This window comes from Anas acuta, chromosome 2, assembly GCF_963932015.1.
Source record: "Anas acuta chromosome 2, bAnaAcu1.1, whole genome shotgun sequence".
In the NCBI taxonomy this organism is placed as follows: domain Eukaryota; kingdom Metazoa; phylum Chordata; class Aves; order Anseriformes; family Anatidae; genus Anas; species Anas acuta.
Genome location: NC_088980.1, coordinates 4,504,854 through 4,528,728, shown reverse-complemented (window position 1 = coordinate 4,528,728; position 23,875 = coordinate 4,504,854). Strand labels below are relative to the sequence as shown.

The following is a 23,875-nucleotide window of genomic DNA, read 5'->3' as shown; positions in this document are numbered from 1 at the left end:
CATAGTTTCTGCTCTAATAAAGCATCAAAGAGTTTAAACTATCGAGCAAAGTATCTAATTACTCCCTACAAGCTCCATCTCCAGCCATGGAAATGGAAAAATTATGCCCTAGAATGGCTGGTAACACAGAGACTGAACAAATTATTCTTGTTAGGGTCTTCAGAGTATTAGCTTTGGAGAAGGTGTGGTGGGGTTTTGCTAAATTTTATGTCACACTGTGGGAGATCAATCTTTCATTTGCCTGTGCCTCTGATTGTCATCAGTCCTGGGGGCAGAAGAATGGTTTTATAGTCTCTGTGGCTGCTGGAATGAGTCCACAAGGAAACACTCATGTTTGTTAGTAGATTTGGGAAAGGGAAAATATTTTGTGTGGACCCTGCTAAAAAATGATTTCTTCTTTGCTGTGAAACCAATATGCAATATCTACCATAGCTACTTAAAGCAAAAGTTTTTCTCTTTTTCACTCTTCTCTCCATTCTTGCCCTGGTATCTCACAATGCTGTGGAAAAGATATTTCACAAGCTGGTTTGGTGTGTCTTCCAGGGAAAGGAGCTGTGAGTAGGAACATGAATGGGGCCATTGAAGGCTGTCCATCACATGTCTTTGACTTAGAGTGAATGAGAAGGAAACCCAGAGGAAAGAGTAGTGTTTTAATTGGGGGTACAGAGCCAAAGGGAAAAGCATGCAATAATAAATTGACAGCAGTTTTATTTCAGGAAGAGTTTTATAGGACCTCAAAACCTTCACAGACACATATGAGTGGAAGCTGCTGATTGATATTGGCTGGCTGGAAGGAAGAGTATAATGAGATGTACTCGTTGCACTTGGGAACTTAATGAAGTCTGCACAATGGGAAACAGAAGGGAATGATGTCCTCAGATGAGAAGGTGGGAAAATCAGGCTGGTGTCATGCTGAAAGAGCAATAAACTGGGCAGCAGGTAGGTGTTGTCATCATCTGTTAGTGTACACAATAAAAAGCTAATCACCATAACCACAAAAGCTCCTCAAGAAGTCAAGCAAAACCCAGGTGGAGGAAACCCAATTACATAATTAGTGCCAAAGGAGCAACCTTACTCCTGGAGCTACCCAAGGAGAACGATCAGTATGTGGTTAGCCAAAGCCCCACTGAATTGTCTTTATATCATGGATAATTTTACTTGATGATCAAAATCCAAAGTGATGCCACTGCCCATGTTCTTGTTGTATATGCATGTCTGCTGTCTTCTGTTCTTCAATTTCAGAAATAGTTTCGGCATAGACATGCTCACTTTCTGTTTACCAGTTTATGACCTTTATTTTCATCTGTGGTTTGTGCTTTCCAGTTTATTTCTATGGATTTTGAAAATACTTTTTTTTTGAAGGAAAAAGCCATCCTGATTATGATTTCCTAGGAAGGTTCTTATACTCATGACCAGTTGTTTGGCTATGTACGTCTGCAAATCATATTTTTAAGTGTGAAAAGAGAAACCAACTGGTGAAACAAAGCAACATGTTTAGGTAGGGAAAGTGATGGTCCTCCAGAAGATTTGATTACTTTGCATGCCAAAAAAAAAAAAAAAAAAAAAAGGCTATTATGTTTCTTGTAATCACTGCTAGCTTGCTGCACCAGGTTTGCTGTGTAGTTTAGACTCTCCTCGATACTCATTTGACATGCCCAAAGAACACAACTCATTACATTATGTTTTAAAACAAGTGTCTCTTCAGGCTAAGTACAAATACATTTATTTTACTGCAGCATTAGTCCATTTTCCTTCACATAAAAAATGGAGCAAAATGAGGGAAAGAGCTTTGCTTTTTCATGCCCTCAGGAAAGACGTGATTATCTTGAGGTGTAAGTGTAGGCAGGTGTGTGAAATGATGGTCTGATCTGGAGCACCTTTTATGCTGAATAGTATAATTTCACTAAATGATATTGTCCTCCTGAGGTGGAAACCGTCACTTTTCAATTTAAGCGTGAAATGTTACATCTAAACATGTCATTCAGTCTATAAACTACATTTCATTTATGGATAGATGAACAGATTCTTCCTCCTGACCTGGCTTTAAGAGCTACTTTAGGAAAACACAGATCCACAGATCCATTTCTAAAAGTGTCCTTCTCTCCAGTGATCATTAATTGTGCTGAACATGACTACCTCAGACACAGGAGTCTAACATCTTAATATCCAGATGATGACGAGTAGATCTCAACCCTGAAATTAGACATTAGACCCTCTAGGCAGAAGATTCAGCAATATGTGTATATATACATATATGTATATATATATATAAAACTACAAAACCAAAGTTTATTTTCTGGCTTCCAAGAGAGTTTAACTACTTTTTCCAGCATCATGATCAGTGTCATTTACGCAAGAGAAGCCCTTTAGGATCTCAGGCCTCAACGGCTGTTTTCCAGATGAGATTTTTGAGTGATTCCAGTGCAGTGTGTAGGAAACGGCCTCTGGTGACTTTCTTCTGCTTTCAGTGACAGTGCCAGAATGTGCCAAATTGATTGCTACTATAACAAATAAACTAAGCCTTGCTGTAGTTGCCCTTTTCTAAATTAGGAGTGAGAGCCATGAATGCTCCTAACATTCTCCAAAGCAAAAGTATGAAATGGCTGGTTTACCCCAAAATAACAGCCTGTGGCATCCCCACTTCAGGTTGTGTATGTTTTCTGAATGCATCTGTGCTGTACATGACACCAAAATTTGTTATTAATTTATTAATATTTGGTGAAAAGTCACAGTTTATTGAGCTTAGGGAAGAAGACAAGAGAAAAGGAGTCTGAAATTAAATATGAAGACATAAGTAGACATAAGTTTGAATATGAAAGCATAAGTAGATAAAAACAAGCAGTTGTGCTAAGAGTCATAGCACACAAAATCAATCATTTTGTTCATCGAGCCCTCTATACCCAAGGGGCTCAGGGAGGATAAACTCTTCTAACAATCCCTGATCACTGTAAGTTACAAAAAGAACAGCTTTGACCGAACTTCATTTGCTTAAAACACTGGAGCATCTCCTGATAGTGAGAAAATGAGTAGATCTCAGAAATTTTTACACAGTTCCACAGTACTGATTCAGAACCCCTTTTGAAACAAACAAATGAAGTATACTTTGATTGGGTTTGGTCAGTAACTTTCAGTAAATGTTATAGCATAAGCAGAGTTGCATCCATGTAGAATATTTAGTTAAATACTGCTATGTGTAAAAAATAAATGAGCAAAACTGAAAGTGAATAATTAAATCTTCCTGCCTGCACCTCAATATTTGAAACTAAAAGAAAAATATGATGCAAATATGATATATTTAATTATAGATATTTAAATAAAACAGCAAATCATATGATTAGAATAAAGTTAAGGGAAATTCAAAGACAAAAGAAGATGACTTGAAATCAAGGACATACAGGGTACCACCATCCAATTGTTGTGTATGTTTATTTCTGCCCTGATACTCCTAAGGATAGTTAGGAAAATCTTTATTGAATAAGTTATATTTTTCCATCCCTGTTTCTTAACAGAATGGAGAACAGAACTAGCATCTTCATACTTTAGCACTAAGGATTTCTTTGCAAAATCAAAAGAAATTACTATGTGAATTTGAGTGGATATTGCAAAATTAGAAACTGAACATTTGTATGAGAAAATTTGTATGAGAGAACTACAGACCTGCTTTTAAGTATAATAATCAATATCATTTTATCTTAAACACCTCCAGTCAATATTGACATAAGCCTTGTACAGTAATTAATAGAAAAACCTTATAGACACATATATTTCTAATGACCCACTTAATAAAGTTGATTTACCCATATGTTTTCTATAGGGAATAAAAAATAATGTGAAAATGAATGAAGGAAAATAACTCAATTTTTAAAGTTCGGTATCCCATCAAAAGGGTGAACTTATATTCCCTTTGCCATCAATATGATTTGGTTTCAAAAATGAATAATTCAATGAACCCAAGAAACAAAAGAAAAAGAAAAAGAAAAAGAAAAAGAAAAAGATAAAAAGAAAAAGAAAAAGAAAAAGAAAAAGAAAAAGAAAAAGAAAAAGAAAAAGAAAAAGAAAAAGAAAAAGAAAAAGAAAAAGAAAAAGAAAAAGAAAAAGAAAAAGAAAAAGAAAAAAAAGTTTTGCCATATATGGCAAATTCAGTAGCTCCCAAAGCACAGAATAAATCAAATATAGATAAAATATAAATAAAATATTGTGTAAGGTAACTGAAGTCAAAAGTCTCTGTGTGGTTACTTAATCCGTTGGGCTAGCCTGGTTCAGCTCCATTTGCTTTCATAGTCATGGTGCAGCGTCAGTGCTAAAATGAAGATCATGATCAATGACATCCATTTCCCCACTCAAATGATTGTATGGACAGATGTAACTAAGCAGTTAGAGGTTTCTAGACAAAACAGAGCTTTGATTTAAACACAAAAATTCTATTCATTTGATGTCAAAAACTATGTCCAATTGATTAAAGAATAAGCTACACCAAGACAATCATTGTGTCAGTTAATTAGAGTGAAAACTTTTGCAACTGAGAATAAATTGTTACATCCAGGCAGTTTTTACCAAAGAAGGAAAGATGCAAAGTCATCAGCCAGGTGTATTTTGTGAAAATAATGAGTCAAGACATGGAGCCTGAGCACAAATAAAAGACTCTTCACCAAATGTTCATAGGGAAAAAAAAAAAAAAAAAAAAAAGGAAAACATTAAGAAAACTTGGAACTGAAACAACCAAATCACTGATTCAACAGAAAATGGGGATGTGAAAAAAGCAGCGCTCCTACTAAGACAAATGTGGTGAAAAATTAGTTTGAGCCAGAGCAAATGGGGCCTTTCCCTGCACAAGGAGGCCGAAGAGAATCATTACTGTGTGAACGCTCACTTAAAATTCCCTGAGAAGCAATTTATAGAGTGCATTGCCTACTAGCCTTCTCTCCTTTTAGGGAAACTGTGTGGAGTGGATAATCCTGGAGCCTTCGCATGCCAAGGAGCAAATAGAATCATTAGTTTGTATCTGCTGTAGTTAATCACTCTCTTGGCTTATTCTGTAAGAATAAGAACTGAGAAGAAAACAGAAATGTGTCACACAGTTTGCTTTAACACTAGAATCCCCAAGACATCCTGTCTCCCACTTTCCTAATATTATTTCTGGAAAATAGTAAACCTGACAGAGTTCAGGAAGTGTTTGGACAGTGCTCTCAGACATAGGGTCTGCTTTTTCGGTGGTCCGGGACACAGGAGTTGGACGTGATGATCCTGGTGGGTTCTTCCAAAGTCGGGATATTCTGTGATTCTAGGTTAAATTGTAGATATTCTGTTGTAAACTGTAAGGGGAAACATCTTTCTGGTGCATGATAAATGCCAGAGAAGAGCTCTTGCCGTAATTAAATCATCAGAAGGGGAAAAAAAAAAAATTAAAAATCTGGGCTCAAACATATACATCAAAGTGACCTAATTTTCAAAAATTATATAATTATAAATAAATATATAAATAAATAAATATATAAATAAATGAATTTGGAAACTGAGAGGACAGCAAGCCCAGAAGATGCTTTGTAATTATTTCTTCTCTGTATCTTTCTGCTGATATTGTAGAATAAGTAGTACTCAGCAACCACAGTCTAAACTGTACATTTTAGTATCTGGCACAAATCATTCTTATCCCTTATGGGCTCCAAAACAAATTGGAAATGAAATAAAAATAATTGGACATTCAGGTCCCAGGCTGAAGTTTAGGTCCCAGACTGAAATTTAGCTTTATTAAAATTGTTTGCATCTGCTGAGAACTCACATGAAGCTTGCTTGGTTTTCTTTTTTATTATTTTTATATTTATTATTATTATTATTTTAATTTAACTTCCAAAAATCCTGGCTGTACACCAAAGTGATGGAATTTTGAGTTATGATCCTTAAGAATGAAGATGTAATTTGCTTTGGGGATATTACATATTTAAAAAAGGCTGAGTTAGATATGGTTTCACTTAATTTACAAACTAATAAAAACAAAGAGTAATATATATATATATTAATGTAGACATTGAGGTTTTTTTGTTTGTTTGTTTGTTTGTTTTAATATATTGGCATAGATCAACACTGCTTAAACATAAGAAGGCTTGGTAGATTATTTCTCATTTGCTTAACAAACTTGGACACAGTTGTTGAAATTTACAACTCTATTTCTTTCACAGAGATGTCAGATTCTACTGAAAATATTAATCTTTCAGTGACAGAAGAATGTCTTACAGCAACACCTGAAGTTAAACAGAGCTATGTATGCAAGGAACATCTCTCTTCTTAACAGGTAAGTCTTGTTAAGAACCTAGAGTTTCAGCTCAGATAATTCCTTAGAAGTTTTTGTTTGGATTTGAAAATTAAATGTTCTGGAAATCAGCCTGGAACTAGTATGGTTTAAGAACAAAACAAACTAAAACAAAACAAAACTTTCTGGAAGTTACTTCTAAGGTGATGGACATGTTCTGTGAATTCAAAATAGAACAAAGCTTGCTTAATTGTGTTGACTGGGTCTGAAATACCACGAATCCTACGCCTTCCGCATAATTCTGGCAGATTGATGTTCTGTCCTAGCCAAATCTCTGTTGTATCAAAGAAAGAAAACATGTAAGAAGACGTTATTTCAAGAGTGTCAAGTTTTCCTTCACCAGAAAATGTACAGATGAAAATTTAAGTGGGTTTTCATTTGTTCAAAAGCAATTTATTTTCAAAAAGAGCAGAAAGGAAGGCATATTTTTCTCTATCTGAATCTATAACATGTGAACAAGGCTTTAATGAAGTTTCAGTTTTGGCTTAAAGTGATTCAAAATCTACGCTCTACAATATTTGAGTTCCAGAAATAGGAAGAGAATGAAAGTGAGAAATGCATTGGCAGACAACCCAAAGGTTGCACCTGGAAGTGCAGAAGGTTTTGTGTTATGAGTTCTGACAAAGCAGTTTATGAAGTTTGCTGCTATCAGAACCACATTACCTGCAAGAATCTGCTGTAAAAGGACTGTATTAAGAACTTTCAAAATTTCATCTGGGCTTGGGGTAGAGAGCTCTTTTAGAAATATTAGAAATAATAATTTAAGACAACAAAATAGCAAAAGCAGAACAAATTGTAAGTCTGTTCTTTTGCTGATTTTCCAGAGCTGAAAAGCCAACAGAGAATTACTGGGAGTGCACAAGATTGTCTGCTGGAGGAATGGTTGACTATATTTGAGATCTGAGATATAGCCTAACAGAGAGCTAGCAAGTGGTGTTACAGGCAAGTCTTCAGACAGACTCTCTGACAAAACTTTTTCCCAACTGTTCAGCAACTATGTGGTTTTCTGCCAAGGCGCATGAAATACTTCATTATGAATAAATGCCTTTATCTACTGGCAAAGCTATTGAGAATGTAGGTGCGGTTGTGGCACTGTGTGCCACAAGCCAGAAAGGTCTAAGCCCCCGTGAGAGGTGAGGGTGAGGTTGTGTGGATCTCCCTTCTTACATGTATTTCTTGCTGAGCCCTCCATTTAGAAACCTACTACCTCAGCTTTTCCTGGCCCTTCTCCCTTTGGAAGTCACCACCAGCTATGTCTCTCCTGTTTTCCTAACTTATCTCCTGTTTCCTCCTTTTCTGGTTACACGCCTCATACTACATAACAGCATTTTATCAAAACACATTTCTAATTAATCTGTTCTGGATCTGATCCCACCTTAGAGAAAAAGTCCAACTGATTTAAGTGGGAGGAAGATCAATCTTTGTTGTGTTCTTTTCAGTTAAGAATGTACCAAGGTCTTGTGAGGCTTAATCAAAGAAAGTGATTTGTCTTTGACAGTCTCTCCGTCTCTTGTGAGCATTTATGAGGCTGTTCAGCTCATTAAGGGCACCTTAAAAAATATTGTTCTTGGAGACTAAAAAAGGCAAAAACATGATTAGCTGCAGATGAGCAATTTCTTCTGAAAAATTAGGAAATTAGAATCAAGATTTGGAAATCTTTTTTTGCCATGTTATACCAGTAGTTCCTTCTCACTACCCTTGGGAAGGATTATGTGAGTGCTGTTGCTTTCAGTCACATGTTTCAGAGATGACAACTGAATACACCATAATCAATCCAAGCAATACAGACCTCCGTTGCTCTGTCAAGAGAGTCATGTTCTTTAATGACATTTTCCTCTCAAGCACTGGTGTAAGATATTGTGCTGATTTTCCAAAGCTAGAAAACCAGCAGAGAATGGTTGGGTGTGCACAAGACTGTCTGCTGCAAGAATGGTTGTGTAGAGACTGTGTGCTGCCTCTGGGTCTGTATTGTCCTTCAGGGAGATGTTCATGACTAGTGATTTGAATGAATAGAAGCAAAATCAAAAAGTGAATTGGAAAAATCTGTTTTAATTTCTTTTTATGATAATGTCTATAGTCCCTTTTAAACCTTGTTGTACTTTGTCTTGGGCACTTGTACACGTAAATTGTGTATATCTACTAAATTAAAGAAGACCATGGCTGGACCTACGACATTCCATAGTGATGCAGTGTTACCATGCTCCTTGGAACAGCTTTGCTCCGTATCATTTTGCTCTTTTCCAGACAACTATCAGAAATGATTCAAATAATATAACAGATCAGAGACTGTTCCCCATAGGCAATGTGGGTGAGGTCTTGCTTTTTTAACATGAAGAAAGATTTTAACCTTATGGACATGAGATGAATCACATCACTTGCCTTCAGGGACAAGGAACAGTTTCTGGCCTGTTTGCTATACTTGTGTTGTTCTATCCTTGTGTAATAAGAGAAGGGACTTGCCTTTTAATACTTGTAATCTCTGCAGAAAAAAAAAAAATCAAAAGGGAAAAATAAAAGAAATATTATTTTCCAGATGGTACAGAGAGATTAAAGACATGTTTACTTAGTGCAATAGAGCATTATACAGATATCCTCAAGTTAGTGCTGACCTGTTTTGGTTCATGTTCACCACAACAAGGGATAGAATGTCTTTGTTGGCCTGTCAGACTTGAGAAATTGGCTCAAACCCTATACAACCCAAAGCCTACTGAGAAAACTGTCAATAAGAGTAGCAAAAAGACAGTGGACAAGAAACATAAAATGAGCGGGATTTAAATATCTAAATATTTAGTGCGGCTATATTAGGTTTAGTTTCATCAAAAACCTTTGGTAGTACTGAGTAGTCATTCATGCCATTTTCTGATGGCATTTCTCTGCTTCAGAGCTACAAGTTTTGACAGAAGGATCACCAGGCTGTGTGAGTCCCATAAATCTCCATAAATATTCATAAATCATGTTCAGTTTTATCTGTTTAATTATGAATTTCTTCACCCTTTTAGGGATTTGAAAGTTTGTGTCTTGGTTGCAGTGGAATATGAAGTCTTTGAGATGGTATAGGACATCTCCTTTTAGGCTTTCTGAAGACTAAGTATTTATGCTCATTATGTTCCAGTCCTACTATAGAAGGATATCTACAACCTAGTTATGTTGAGGTATCTGAATTCAGCTTCCCTTTCAAATGAGTGGATTGGTTGGCTTTCAGCTTTCCATGGGATGCATTGAAAGTCCACTTTTGTCTTCATATGCTCAAGAGGCAAATCTCATCATCTACAGGATCAGTCTTCAGGGCTCACACATTTTAGGCTATACCAATTAGTTAGAAACTTGGACCATGAACTGGAAAGTAACAGGAACACCTGTGAAAAAATTTCACCCAGTGAAATTTTCCAGCCTTGTATTTTTAGGGTATGAGAGACATCTTAAGGCCTGGGTACAACTTTTCATTCTATAATGATAATTTCAGCAAACTACTGGACCACTTTTTTTTTTTATGACCTGGTCCTGTGGTATTATGTAATATGAAGTTTTTCTTTGGTTTTGCCCCTTTGCCATGACCACTGGTAGTTTTTCCTAAAAAAATTGTGACTAAAGACTTGCTCTATATCTCGATTGTCCAGCCAGTGGAATACTTGTAACTAAATTTATCAGCCTTTTAAGTTGTTTTTAAATTGCCTTTAGCTTGTGATGTTTCCTTATCTTGGACAAGAGAAAGGAAAAAGGAAGGAGTCTATTTCTGCCATCTCTTTCCTCCTGCAAGAAAACCCCCTCCCCCTTCCCCTCTCTTTGCCTTCCAAAGCTTTTGTTAATTTAAAATTAGCCCTTTGAGTTGCTCTTGGGAAAGTCAGGATCCACGCAGCAACTAAGTCCCAGTGGAGAAGGCTGTTGCAGTAAACATGGGGCAGAACCTCGGTGAGTCACCTGGCGGGCGTTCCCCCACTGCGTGAGGGAGAGCAGCGTAGGAAGCCCATAAAGAAACATGCCACCACCACCGGGGAATCCATGCAGGATACTTCAACGAAATCATTTCCCATCCAATCTGGGCCTCCTACCAGCTATTCACTGCAAGCGTCAGTCCAGATAAGTAATTAGAGGGCACTAGATGCCTGGCTCTGATCTCATTGCCATTGTTTGACCATAGGAAGGATTCAAAACAAGGCTTGGGGTCAAAAATAAGTCCTAAAATGCTTTTTTTAATATTCAGATTTCTTACAGCTAATTTTTAGTGACACCCACTGGCAAAGGCTCGGTTGTAATACATCCATGGAAGCTCAGGTTTGCTTGTAGATGCAGGCTTGCCATGCATCCAAGCAGTCTGATCTATCTACACTCACGTGCTGCCCAGGCCAGCTACCCAGCAATACTTGGGAGCGCTGTTGCTTCCAAAAATACCTATTCCAGCCTGTCCCAGGAAGACATTTCAGGAGGGATGTGACAGACAAGCCATTCTTTGATGAGGAAAAGAAAGCATATAGGATGTTCAAGCCACCTACAGATTTTTTATTATTATTTTTTATAATATATTTATAATTTACAATATATTTATATTTATATTTATAATATATTATAATATGTTATTATTATTTATTTTATTGTGTGAAACAGCAAGTAAAAAAAATACAGTCAAGAACCTTTCTTGTAATATTTATTATCCTTTTTTTTTTTTTTGCTGTACAGTGGAACACATGGATGGACTGTATGTTTTACACGAGATGGAGGATGACAAATTATGTCAGCCTCTTTCAGGGGATTTTTGCTGGGTTTAAATAACCTTCTGACATTTTATCCTTTGGGACAGAGGGAAAGGGCTATGCCCCCATGAACAGGGAGGACAGATATGTTTATCGGGAGTGATATGTGGGCAGCTTGGAAGGTAAACTTTTCTCCCATTCTATTTTTTCCCTATTTTCCACTGTATGTAAAGCAAGCATGGGATTTTAGGAATCCCAAACCTCACCTTTCTAATGCTGCAGTCATGTAGATCTTTAACACTGGCTGGGAAATTTTGATTGTTTAAACCCTCTCCTGAACAGCTTCCTTACATTCACAAATCCCTGTTTGCAACAAATAAGTTGAAACTGAACTCTAAAGCCATGTTGTGAACTGTGAATGTGACACATCTGTCACAGCAAATATATACATGAGGAGCCTCAAGGCTTCAATTAAGCCAGCACTCAAGCTGGAGGTGAAGAAGCCATAGTAGCACAAATATGAGCACACGGTAATTATTTTCCTGAGAGATTTTTTTTTCTCTGTACATTAGACACCAACACTACAATGCTGGCATTTGCCACTTACAGAAAGCAAGAAATAGGAACAAGACATTGTTTTTAAAGGCTGTAATGTATGTGTGGACTGTTTGTGAGTGAGTGTGAGTGAGTGCCTGTTACTGTGACACCTGAAATTTACAGCTCATGGAGAAAATAGATAGGTTTTCTGTCCCCTCACAACAACAGATATGTTTTCTGTCCCCACACAACAATTATTGGGAAGTAAAAAAATATACAAAAGTACAAAAGCAGTGGCAGATTTGCTATTTCATCCAGAAGAGGGCAATGGCACAGAATGTGGGTATTTCAAATTATTTTTTCATCTTACTTTTTCATAGGCATCATTTGCATTTACATTTTTAAAGCATTCATAAGTTCATTTACAAAAATAAAAAAATACATTAAAGAATCTTCAAAAGCAAGTAAACAAAAATACAGATGGCATCTGTTAAAATTGTACTGGTGGATACTTTTTCAAATGAATTTATTTTACCAAAGTGGATAAATAACAGAAGTGAAGCATATATATACACAGCCAGGATAGTATTTTCTGCTATTTTTAAAAAATCCCTTCCTTTCTATAGATTTTTTGTTTTAAATAGCTTTAAAAATTCATAATATCAATCAAATATGAGGAAGTGATATGTATTAATAAATAAATATATAAGTGCCTGAAACTAAAGAATAATGAAAAAGAAAAGAAATCATGGCTATGAAATAACTAAACAGGTGAATAAACACAGAAACCAAAATGATTCGTAAGCTTAGACCTTGCAGCAATGACGATATCTTAATGTTTCACTTCTGCTTGGTTTGAGAAACCTTTGTGATCTTCTATACTTACCTGAAACAAAGGATTCAGATTTGGGCAGAATAAAGAAATGCAGAACTCATCTGAGTATGGTTAAATTATGCCATATTTTCATTGTGATGGATAACAGAACTTAGATTTAATGTGAAACAAAAAAGTTAACTGTCTTAAAATCATTCTCCTTCCTAAAACTCTCATCAAGTTTTTCTGTAACTGGCAAAATTTAAGACTATTTAAGAATTTTAAAGGGAAGTTTTCTCACCTTTCTAAAGGTACAGTTTCCTCTGCGTTTAAAGCTAGTATCACTATTTTTTGCTGCCCAGAACTGTGATGCCCAGTACAAAGCAACATGGAATTCCCTTCATTTTATATTTGGGTGAAAACATTGAAAACAAAAAAAAACAAAAGCCAACCTCCTCCAGTGAGCTTTCACGTTTTCCTTTCAGGATGCCAAGCCCCAAGACAGACCAGCAGATCATATTCTTTCTTAAAGGGCCTTAGAAGCTGTATTTTGGTCTCTCTAAGTGTAATGGTCCTGTGTTTGGTAATTTAATATGATGATTGTTGTGCTTTTGAGGTTTAGGACAAGGACCAAGCAGGTTGCTATTGTCATCTATAAAGGAAAGATGAAGTTAGGAGCCATGATTGGATTCCCAATGGCATCATCAAACTTTGGCAAAAGTCAATGGACATTTTTAAGGTTCCTATTAATAGCAGGCCCTAGCACAATGACTTCTCGTTGTTCTCAGTGTAAAAGCTTTTCTCAGGTCACTCTCTTGCTTTTGGGAAGGAGAGTGGTCATGCTTGGGTCTTGACAAACAGGTAGGTAGGCCTATTGAACTGTCTGACACCTTTTTGCTCAGTCTGTATTTCTTGGAAGTCTTTCCAGGCTACAGGAGCACTGGATGTGTGATAGTTCAATGAACTGTAAGCCACCCACTTAGGTTACCTTCACTGTGCTCTGAAACGTATTCAGAACATGTCTCTAACAATTTAATTTCAGTGTTTTTCTAAGGAAAATATGGTTTAACCACCCTCTAGAGGATAACACCTTATTCAGCAACATCCAGCACAAACTTGGTTCTGAAGTTAAGTAAACACAGGTGCATGCAGGAAGCTGTTTGCAATGATACATGAACTTGAGATCCTACCAAAAACAATTAGGCAAGAAGTCTACATTTTAGAGGGACCCTAGATATACCAACCCCATGCATGTGTCTAATGTTATGTATAACATGCTGTGAGTATACTGTTAGTTAAAGTGAACAAGCAGGTGGCACCCCCAATTCCTGTCTGTTGGGGTTCCTACAGACACTTTGCCATGTATGAAAGTGGGGAGGAGGTGGGAGGGTGGGGGAGACAGGGGGTGTGATACACCAGGACATTCCTAGAAGCATCTCGAGGGCTGTTAGGAAAAAATCGTATGGGACATGAAATCAAACCCTTTAACTAAAAATAATACTTATTTCTTTCTCTTTTAGACAATTATTACAGATATTCAACCAAACAGAAGAAAGAAACTTCTGCAACGGCTTATGGAATGAAATCACATATTCATTCCATTAGTGAAATATGTTTGCTTTTTTTTTTTTTTTTTTTTTTTTTGATCCCTAGGGAGCATTTTCAAATGCTTTAAATTGTTTACCTTGACTTTAGTCTAGATTAATTATTTTCCTTGGCTACAACTAGGCATGCCCAGAAACTGTGGGATGAGTATGATTTAAAAGTGTGTATAGCAGATAAGTAGGTTAACATTACAGACAACTCAAATCTTGTGGCAGATCCCTCCAGATTGTGCTACTGACTTGAAAAATACTAAACAAAAAGGGAATCTTTTGTTCTGTTGATGCTTTTAAACTTTTCTTTGCAAACACTTTTCTGAAGAAAAAAAAGGTATAAACATATTGTCGCATGAATTTGAGAACAGAAGAGGTAGCAAATTCAATAGCTGCAAGGATATGTGTATTTTAAAGCTTAAAATGAAACAAAACAAAACAAAGCAGTTTTGTAGCAGTACTTTTATCGTGGCTTTAATGTTTGGCTAACACAGGCCAGTATATTTAAGCCGGTAATTCCAGTGGTGAGTTTAATAACATCTGGTTAAGATAACCCAAAGATTTCTTAAATGTTTTTTGTAAAAGGTGTCTTCATCTCAACATTTCTGTCTTATCATATGCTATAATACGAAAAATTCCTATTTAATCAGTAGAATAAGGGAAGGAATTTTCAGGGATATATCAGAGATGGAAACCCCTAAATTTCAGCAAACACTTGGAGAGATTGATCTCAGACTTGAGCAACATGAAGAGCTTTAATGTATGTTTATCAAAGGTGTCTCCACAATCTTTCAGATGAAGAGCTGGATAACAAGGAAGATCTCTTGAGCCTTTTGAACTTACCCGGGGTACTCATTTCTCATCCCTTGGAAAACGTAATGCGTGGTGAGAATATCAGCCTGGCTTGCAGAGCAGGAACAGTTCGTTCTGAGCTGTTCAACACACTACTCCCTCTGTTTGCTTCATGTTATCAGCACACTGGCTTTGGTTTTAATACACTCCAAATTAATCACTTTGCAGGCAAACAGGCTGGCTGTAGAGGTTTGCAGTGTTTTCTTCAGAGGGTGGGTTTACTTTGGAGGCCAAGTAAAGAGTTGCCAAGCAGCTGCCAGAACTGATGGATAGAAGGCAATGGGAGGAATGTCCAGAAATATTTCATTGTTCTTTAGTTGTTAAACAAATGGATACAGGATGAACTCCAGGTTGCATTGGGTGTGGTCTTGGCCAAAAGGGGTGAGTTTGCAAATGTATGTACTTTTATAAAAGTAATTGGGTTCTTATTTCCTGTGTTTCTGCCTTACTGATTGTTGGATAATCCCAAGAATATAATCATAGAATCATAGAATATCCTGAGTTGGAAGGGACCCTTAAGGATCATCAAGTCCAACTCTTGACACCGCACAGGTCTACCCAAAAGTTCAGACCATGTGACTAAGTGCACAGTCCAATCTCTTCTTAAATTCAGTCAGGCTCGGTGCAGTGACCACTTCCCTGGGGAGCCTGTTCCAGTGTGCAACCACTCTCTCTGTGAAGAACTTCCTCCTGATGTCAAGCCTAAATTTCCCCTGCCTCAGCTTAACCCCGTTCCCACGGGTCCTGTCACAGGTGTTAATGGAGAAAAGGTCTCCTGCCTCTCGACACCCCCTTACAAGGAAGTTGTAGACTGCGATGAGGTCTCCCCTTAGCCTCCTCTTCTCCAGGCTGAACAGGCCCAGTGCCCTCAGCCGTTCCTCGCACGTCTTCCCCTCCAGGCCTTTCACCATCTTCGTAGCCCTCCTCTGGACACTCTCCAACAGTTTCATGTCCTTTTTATACTGTGGTGCCCAGAACTGCACACAGTACTCGAGGTGAGGCCGCACCAGCGCAGAGTAGAGCGGGACAATCACCTCCCTCGACCTACTAGCGATGCTGTGCTTGATGCACCCCAGGACACGGTTGGCCCTCCTGGCTGCCAGGGCACACTGCTGGCTCATATTCAACTTGCTGTCTACCACGACCCCCAGATCACTCTCTTCTAGGCTGCTCTCCAGCTTATTCTGAAATAAATGATTCCAATTCAAAAATTAGGTTGAGAAAAGACTTGTATGAAATTTAGATCTAGTATGTATGAATTACTTCACTCTGTAAGAGTGATTGCTGAAAGTGCTGGTGAAAATACTAATAAAGAAAACGCTACTGTGATCTCAAAACAGTAATTACATATGTAGTGATGACTTTTATATTTCAAGAGTAAACAGGCCAACACAGGATGATATAAGATGCGCTTCTTATAGATCAGCCTATGGGATGAATAGGTTTCATACCAGACTGGTTTCTGGAACAAATGCCCTTTCCAGTAGGATGACTGAATTGGAAAAGAATTGGAAAGAAGAGTTGTAAACCTGTATTTTTCACATACCTAAACAGCATATGGAATAGAAGTAGTTTTTCCCTACATTTTGCCTTGGGATTTAGTAATTTCATGACTATTCATTACAGAAGGAAGAAAAATAATGATGGCAAAGGATCATCAGAGCTTCAGATGTCTAAACATTACAAATATTACCAAAAATTTGCCAGTTCAGAAACTGAGCTTCTGAACATGTTAAGAAAACAGCTAGGTGTCTATGCTGTTGGAACGAGTGGTGTGGCACATCTGCAAAAACAGACAGTGTTAAAATGCCTGCAAATGGCAGTCAGGGTATGTTTTGGCTCCAAATCAATGGCTAAACATTCCTTCACCCCACCAAAGCGACACGAGGCCTTTATGCAGATTAATGAAATGTTGACAGTAGCACTGGCAGATTAAGGGATGACCTGCCTATAGAGTATTTGTTACTAATAGTGATAACTGGTACCAGTTATTTAATTTTAGCTAGATTGAGAATTGCCTAAATAGGACAATAAGGTCCTATGTAAGGTGACTCATTCTGTGCTATCTTAAATGGTATTTGCAAACTTTTTTATGTGATTCTGGTGTTGTTGAAAAAGGAATGCAATGGCTTGACATTCTGCAATATCTAATATTATTTTTCATTCTGACCTTTTGAGATTTTTTTTTTTTTCTGGCTTGTCCTGTGGAAAAAGAGATTAAAAAATCAGAGAAAAAACAGTATGAAAAAATTAGGTTTTCTGTGTTAGAAGTATTTGCCATGTTAGAGATAGGAGTCCCTTCTCCACCTCACATTTTATGATTCTGGCTGTGCTTGTTTTCTTGTATAGTCTTGTTCTGAAGATGTTTGGGTTACATTAAGTGGCACAAAAATATCATCCAAATAAAGTAGAATCAAGTCTGGCCATGAGGAAAAATGCTTCTTTGATTGTCTTTCTTTTCTACCCTCACTTTCATAGAAGAATGTGCATCCCTTTGTAACTTGCATAATACAGGAGAAAAGAGTTAGTCCCAAGCTCTAGGTTGGAAATTTCTGTCATCTTCTATCAGTATCAGAACTTGCTGCCAATGTTTCAAAAAAATCCCTGGAGTGGTGGCACCTGGAATGTCATCATTTCTTGATGGGAACACATTCTTCCACCCATGTAACTAAGGACCTCAAATTTCCTGATTCCTCATGAAAATGCTTGTATCAGAGACACTGCATAGCATCTAACATTGAGCACGAAAGTTTGACTTAGAAGTCAGTAATCTAGGTTCTGTGTACTTCTCCCTTCAGTGAGGAGGGATGAGTGTTTGGATCCAGTCACTGGAGGAGCTTCTCTCTTCATGGATAGTCAAGGAGGAAGACCACCCAGCAGAAGTACCCTCTTTCAATTACAGTTGTTTCTTAGGGCTTAGGGTTCAGAGATTTCCTGCCTAGCACAACCAGATCCTGAGAACCAGATGTGCAAAGAGAACGTCCCAGAAAGGACAATTTGCCTTGTGGTGTCATCAGGTATATTTGATAGAACAGGAAATTGTTGCTTAGAAATGTTTTTGAACAGTTTTTGTCCCACTATGCAAGTGTAAAGGGAACCAGGATGGCCATATGGAAGATTACTCACCTGCGTCAGGGATGTTGCTTCTTACAAAGCATGAGCAAGGAAACATCAGGTCTCTGATGTTTCTGTGTCTGATACCTCAGGGCTGGTTATACAGGTTGTGGTACTCTGACTAGATTTTTTTCCACTGTGAAACCAGAATATTTGGTTGTAAAGAGTGAAAAAAAAACAAAAAACAAACAAACAAAAAAAAAAAAAAAAAAACAAGTTTTAGTAAGCAAAACATTTCCATCTTGCTTCATGCAGCTGATTTGAGCCCATGCTGATATCCAAAGATGCATTCCTTTTCCTACAGCTTCTGGCAAAAATATTTCGTCTCTCAAGTAACTTGTCTGTCTTTAGTTATCCAGTAGGAGTGGCTTCCTTTGAGATTTATCCCCTCCACATCTGCCTCAGTGACCACTGCAGTCCCACCTGGCCAGGAGGCTTGCCTAACTTTCAGTGAAGCCAGCAGGATCCATTTCATGGCCTTCAGCGGTCAGCTTTGATTAGCCTCTGAAGAGCAAAAGATAAACATGAATAAAATCTCTTGAGCTCCCACACTATTAGCAGCACATTGTGAGCATCAGGAAAGCATTTATTTCACATTAAGGATAAAACTGTCAGAGAAGCCAGAATCATTAAATCTGACAGGACGTTAACAGCTAGGAATGACTTGGAGGAGCTTGTCAGGGAAATCCCAAGACTGAAATATAAATTATGTGAAACAGTGTCTATTCAATGATAAGCTAATGCCTAGAAATACACCATCTGTGCAGTTTCCTCATACTGATAAATCCTGAAGCAATTCCATAAGAAACTGCAGGTTTTTCCAGGGCATCTTTTGTTTGATGTCCATATCACTCCTGAAATGTTTTGCATTTGAAAATGCACAGAAAAAAATAAATGGAAAAACATCAGAAGGTGATTCATAGTCAAAACCCATACGCAGTGGGTATACAAGCTTGTTTTTTGAGCAAACCTGCTGCCCTTGGCTAGTTGGATGCAGACCAGAACCTCGAGCTTGGTGGGTTAATAGGGCTGCATTGGAAAGAAGCTTGGAAAAATGTTATTCCTGCACCTCATCAGTTTTGATTGTCTTCATCCTTGTTTATTTTTTTATTACTTTTTTTCCCTGAATTTTCCACGTTAAATGAATAAAGAATTAATGAATAATGTCTTTGCTAACGAGAGAACTTTTTAAAAAATATATTATTATTATTATTTTTTTTTTTATGGCAGACCTGTATGGAAAGCACAGTTGGATACTACACAGTATTAATTACTTCTAGCCTTGGAAGTCTAGGTGACAGCTTGCTTAGTCTGACCTGATCTGGGAAATTGCATGGACTGCTGGAGTAACTCCCCAGATATTTTCTCACTGTCAGCTGATAAAAATCTATTGGAAAGTGTTGTTAAAATCTATGTGGCTCATTTAGACCACAGAGATATACACAGAATTAGGAGCTGTGGAGATGGGAAAGGACTACTAATGCCAGTAGGGGATTTCTCTCTAGTGCACACTTACTCATTAATTTTGAGAAAGCAATTATTCAGTATTTCAAGCAATTATGCATTCATCACCTCCCTAGGGCACCTCCCTAGGGTAACTTTTACACAGTAGGTCTTCTTGCTCTGAAGCTTTCCCATCCACCTTGAGAATTTATCCAAGATTTTTTTTTTCCCAAGGTTTATATATATGAGTATATACATATATATATGCATACACACATATATCTAAATTTTACTAGTTCTGCCATTTTTTCTCGTTGTTGTTGTTTTGTTGATTGTTTTTTTTTTTTTATTTTATTTTGTTTTGCTTTGTTATTTATTTATTTATTTTTATTTTTTTCCTCTGCAAGTATTAATGGGAAATTAATGCAGTATTAATGGGAAATGTCAAGATGAATAAATGAAATGATGGACAAATGTTTTCCAGTTTCTAAAGTTAAATAGTAGAAAACTGACAAGAAATTACAAAGAAATTCTGGGAAACTATGGCAATGGCAGCAAAAGAGGTCTAAAACAACCTGAATGCTAATGACACAGCTTATATCTCATGTATATATAACACAGTTAGCAAATGGCTTCCTATTCTGCATGGATGTCACTTCAGTATGAATGTCAGAAACTGTGTCATGGCTGGGAATCTTAGATGAATATACTTTCTTATGTAATGAGTTGCATGAAATGCCAAAGGGCTAAAGATATAATGAGACTTGAATTTAAATAAATAACATATTAGTTTCTTGAGCAGTGGAATAAATTGCTTATTTATATGTGGAATTTACTTTTTTAAAAAAAACAAAACAAAACAAAACAAAACAAAACAAAAAACAAAAAAAACAACAACAACTAGATTTTATTTATAAATGGTTTATAAATAGAGTAAACTGATTTACATTGGACATGTTTACATGTGTATTTCCCCCCTCTCATGCATTCTCCCCAATAAGTAGATTTTGGGATGTCTAGTAAATTTCATTAAAGTTGATTAAAGTTCAGTAAGAGGACTTTTCTACTCAGCTGCCTATTTTAATAAATGTTTTAGGAAACATTTATTACATTATTATTACATTTTATTATTTTATTAATTATTTTTATTAAGTATTACATAATTATTTTATTATTACATTTATTACATTTATTAATACATGTTTAGGAAACATGTATTGTTTTTACCTATTCTGAGTTCTTCTCCTTTCTTTTAAACGTAGTTGAAACCAGCGTTTGTTTAGATGAAACAAATGAACAAACAAAAACATATACATTAATTTAAGCACACTCTCATACATCACTGAAACTACTCAAAGGACATATAGGAGTTAACTGTTTTTCAGGACTCTCTTTTGTATACCCTATGACACAGCAGATGGCACTGGGCTGGAAAATGAGATGAACTGAAGAAACAGTTGCTTATATAGGAAGAGTCCTGTACAGCTTGTAATTAAGCTTGTCTCATAATGATGGTGAAGACCATGGGGAAAAAACAACAACAAAAAAAAAGGCAAAACAAAGCAAAACAAAACAAAAACAAAACAAAACACACTGATTTTGTAAGTGACTCACTGGTAAAAGAAGAGCTGTGTTCAAGCTCATGTATATTCTAACATCTTCTGTCCATTCAGTGTACTTCTCATACTTTTGTCTCTTGGTTGTCTAACTCTTAGGCTACACCTACACTATAAAAATAAAGATGGCCAGGAAGGAGGCTCAGGAACATGCTAACAATTGTCCACACTGTGTAACTTGCCAGCATGACCCCTAATGATTTTTTGTTGGCCTGGGATAAGCAGCACCACCTCAGGAAGGGCCTGGATATAATTTGGGTAATAGGGATGCATTCCCAGTGGAGGGTATGGATAAGGCCATCTTGGGAGCAGAAGAGCGATAAAGTTTTTAACAGGGTGCCTTAATCATTTGTCCCTATCTTGTCGTGAGAATGGGCTCTGAACTGTTATTCACTAACATGCACATGGCCAACAAAGACTTGCAAGATATTGTGATTCTTGATAAATTCATGGCCATGTTTGCAGATTAGGGAGGGGCATCCTTAAAAGGATTTCAAAAAATGTGGATGATTCAGATAAGTTCATGATTTATTTATTTTTTAACATATCATTAAGCAATATGATGTCCCAAAGCTTTGCATAGCCTACAGTTTGGATAAACAAATGATTCCTATGAGTCCCTTACTAATGTTCATGAATTTCTCCAGCTTGCTTCCAGTAAGTCACCACAGTCCAATGACTACAGCAACAAGCCAGCCCAGAAGACCTAAATTCAACTTCTTGCCCTGCCATATTCTTTCCATCAGACTCTGACCATTCATCTTTAGTTCTCATCTTTCCATGTCAGTGCAAATATTTTGGATACTTTTCTTTTCCCTGACTCTCAGCTTTATAAAGATTGAATCTCACAGTCTTATTTTCCCGTCCTCTTTCTTGTCCCTGTTCCGAGTCGGTACTTCCCGAATTTACTTTTTGTCCTCAACATTGTAGCCTTTGCCATATTATTCTCCCCTATACCACCATTTGCATTTAAAGTCTCACAGTTTTTTTCGCTTCTCTGACTGTTTGACATAAAGTTTTTGCTCAGTGCACTTGGAATCTCTGGCCAAAATGTGCTCCTCTAGAGGGGAGCAAAAAATTCTCATCTTGCTTGGTGGCATGTTTTTGCATACAGGAAATACCCCACTCCCTTGCTCTTCATCTGATTCATTAGTGTATTTTTTTTTAAATAATAAAACATAAATAAAAATAACAGCAGACGATTTGAAAGGAATGATGGCAATTTCTGCCTTGTGTACTTCAGAAAATTTTCAGTACCTTTCCCTTACTTTTCATGAAAAGTCTGAAGGTTTTTGTGTGGGGAGAGATTGGCAGGTTGTTTTTGTTGTTAAGCTGAGATAGCAATGTGTGGGTGGAAGAAGGTTTTATTTGATTCAGTGCTGGGGGATGGGGAGAATTAATCCTAACTCCAATACCCTTCTGTTCTGATTAGTAGAAGATACTCCAAGTGAACAGCTAAAAGTCTCTGAGAGCACAGAAGTGCTTGGCAGTCTTGGTTAGCATCCAAGGAAAATGCCCACAGCATATCTGAAAAACATATTCTATGTCTTCAGTGCCAAAGAGAAAAAAGGTCTGAAAGCTGTAGCTGCAGAATTTCCAGAGCTTTGCATTTCCATTATTTAGTTTGAATTGCAAATAAATGAGGGTGCTATAAAGAGGGGAGCATTAATGAGTTATCATCTATATACTAGGCATGCCCTTTACCATGCCTAGTATAACCACAGCATTCAGGTTCCAAATTCAGTGGTTGGCTGGAGCCAGCCATGGGGAACCTACTTCTGCATCCTTGTCTTTTGTTCTTGTTAGACACATGCAATGTCAATTCAATTATTTGTATCATCAAACAGTAAGAGTTTAGGCCTGACACAGACTACCTAATTTTCATACTTTAGGGCCATAAATGGAACTGGGTGATAATTTAGTTCAATTCCAAAAGAAAACAAACAAACAAACAAACAAACAAAAAACAAGCAAGCAAGCAAACAAACAAGGTAAAGCAATATACCTTAAACTGGCCAGCCAAGAGGAACTTAGTGACCCCCTGTTATAATCATGAGTGTAGGCAGAAAGAAAAAAAGGAAGACTGTGCTTACTGTTAGGAATATTGACTAAATAAAAATTTATAAGGACATTGTCAAGCTACCATGGTATCAAACAATGCCCTTTATGGGAGCAAACTAGGTTAAACTGAGAAACTGGTTTGGTTGCTCAAATTCAATGCCAAAACACTAGACAATCATAAGACTTCTAGAAATTATAGAGACAGTTGGAATACCAGTAGACAGAATGAACTTTAATAGAAATAGAATTTTATATGAGTCAAAGTTCATCTTTATAAACTTAAAATCTTGCAAATTTAGAAGACTCCTCTATGGAGTGTTTCTGCTCCTGTTTAAAATCAGTCAGCTTGGCTTCAGAGCAGAGATAGTAAGAACTTGGTTAAAGATAATGACTGTGAAGGACTTTGGCTGTACTTTATAATTACTTTGAGGAGACATGAAGGACAGAAAGAGAAGATTTTTTTAAAAGGTAAATCATGGCACAGGAATAGAGGGGATTAGCTGATAAGGAATACATATATATATATACATATTTTAAATTTGAAGCTCACATGCATACTTTCACTGTAGTTTGTGGAAAGCATCCTAATAAGAGAAACAGAGGAAGGAGGGAAAGAACTGTTTCTAATATGGAGATATGGAGTTCTATGTATTTATTGAAGCAAGAATATGTTGGTTTTTTTTTTTTTTTTTTTTTTGACAGTTGTGAACTAGATTTGCTAGTGGAGGTCACGCAGTTCACTTCATTTCCAAGAAACAGATGCTGACAAAACCAAATGTCCTCTTTGCACATGGGCTAGCTAAGATATTGTGAACACTGTTCACATCCAAGCAGAGGAAGCACATGAA

The 23,875-nt window shown here is 36.9% G+C and overlaps 1 long non-coding RNA gene across 1 annotated transcript; it reads left to right on the top strand.

The window, feature by feature from the left end:
* The first annotated feature begins 722 nt into the window (after positions 1 to 722).
* LOC137851644 (uncharacterized) lies at positions 723 to 10,506 on the top strand. The gene is made up of 3 exons (XR_011093315.1): positions 723 to 939; positions 6,177 to 6,289; positions 7,132 to 10,506. It is a non-coding gene; the product is annotated as an uncharacterized lncRNA (long non-coding RNA).
* Positions 10,507 to 23,875: the final 13,369 nt, after the last annotated feature.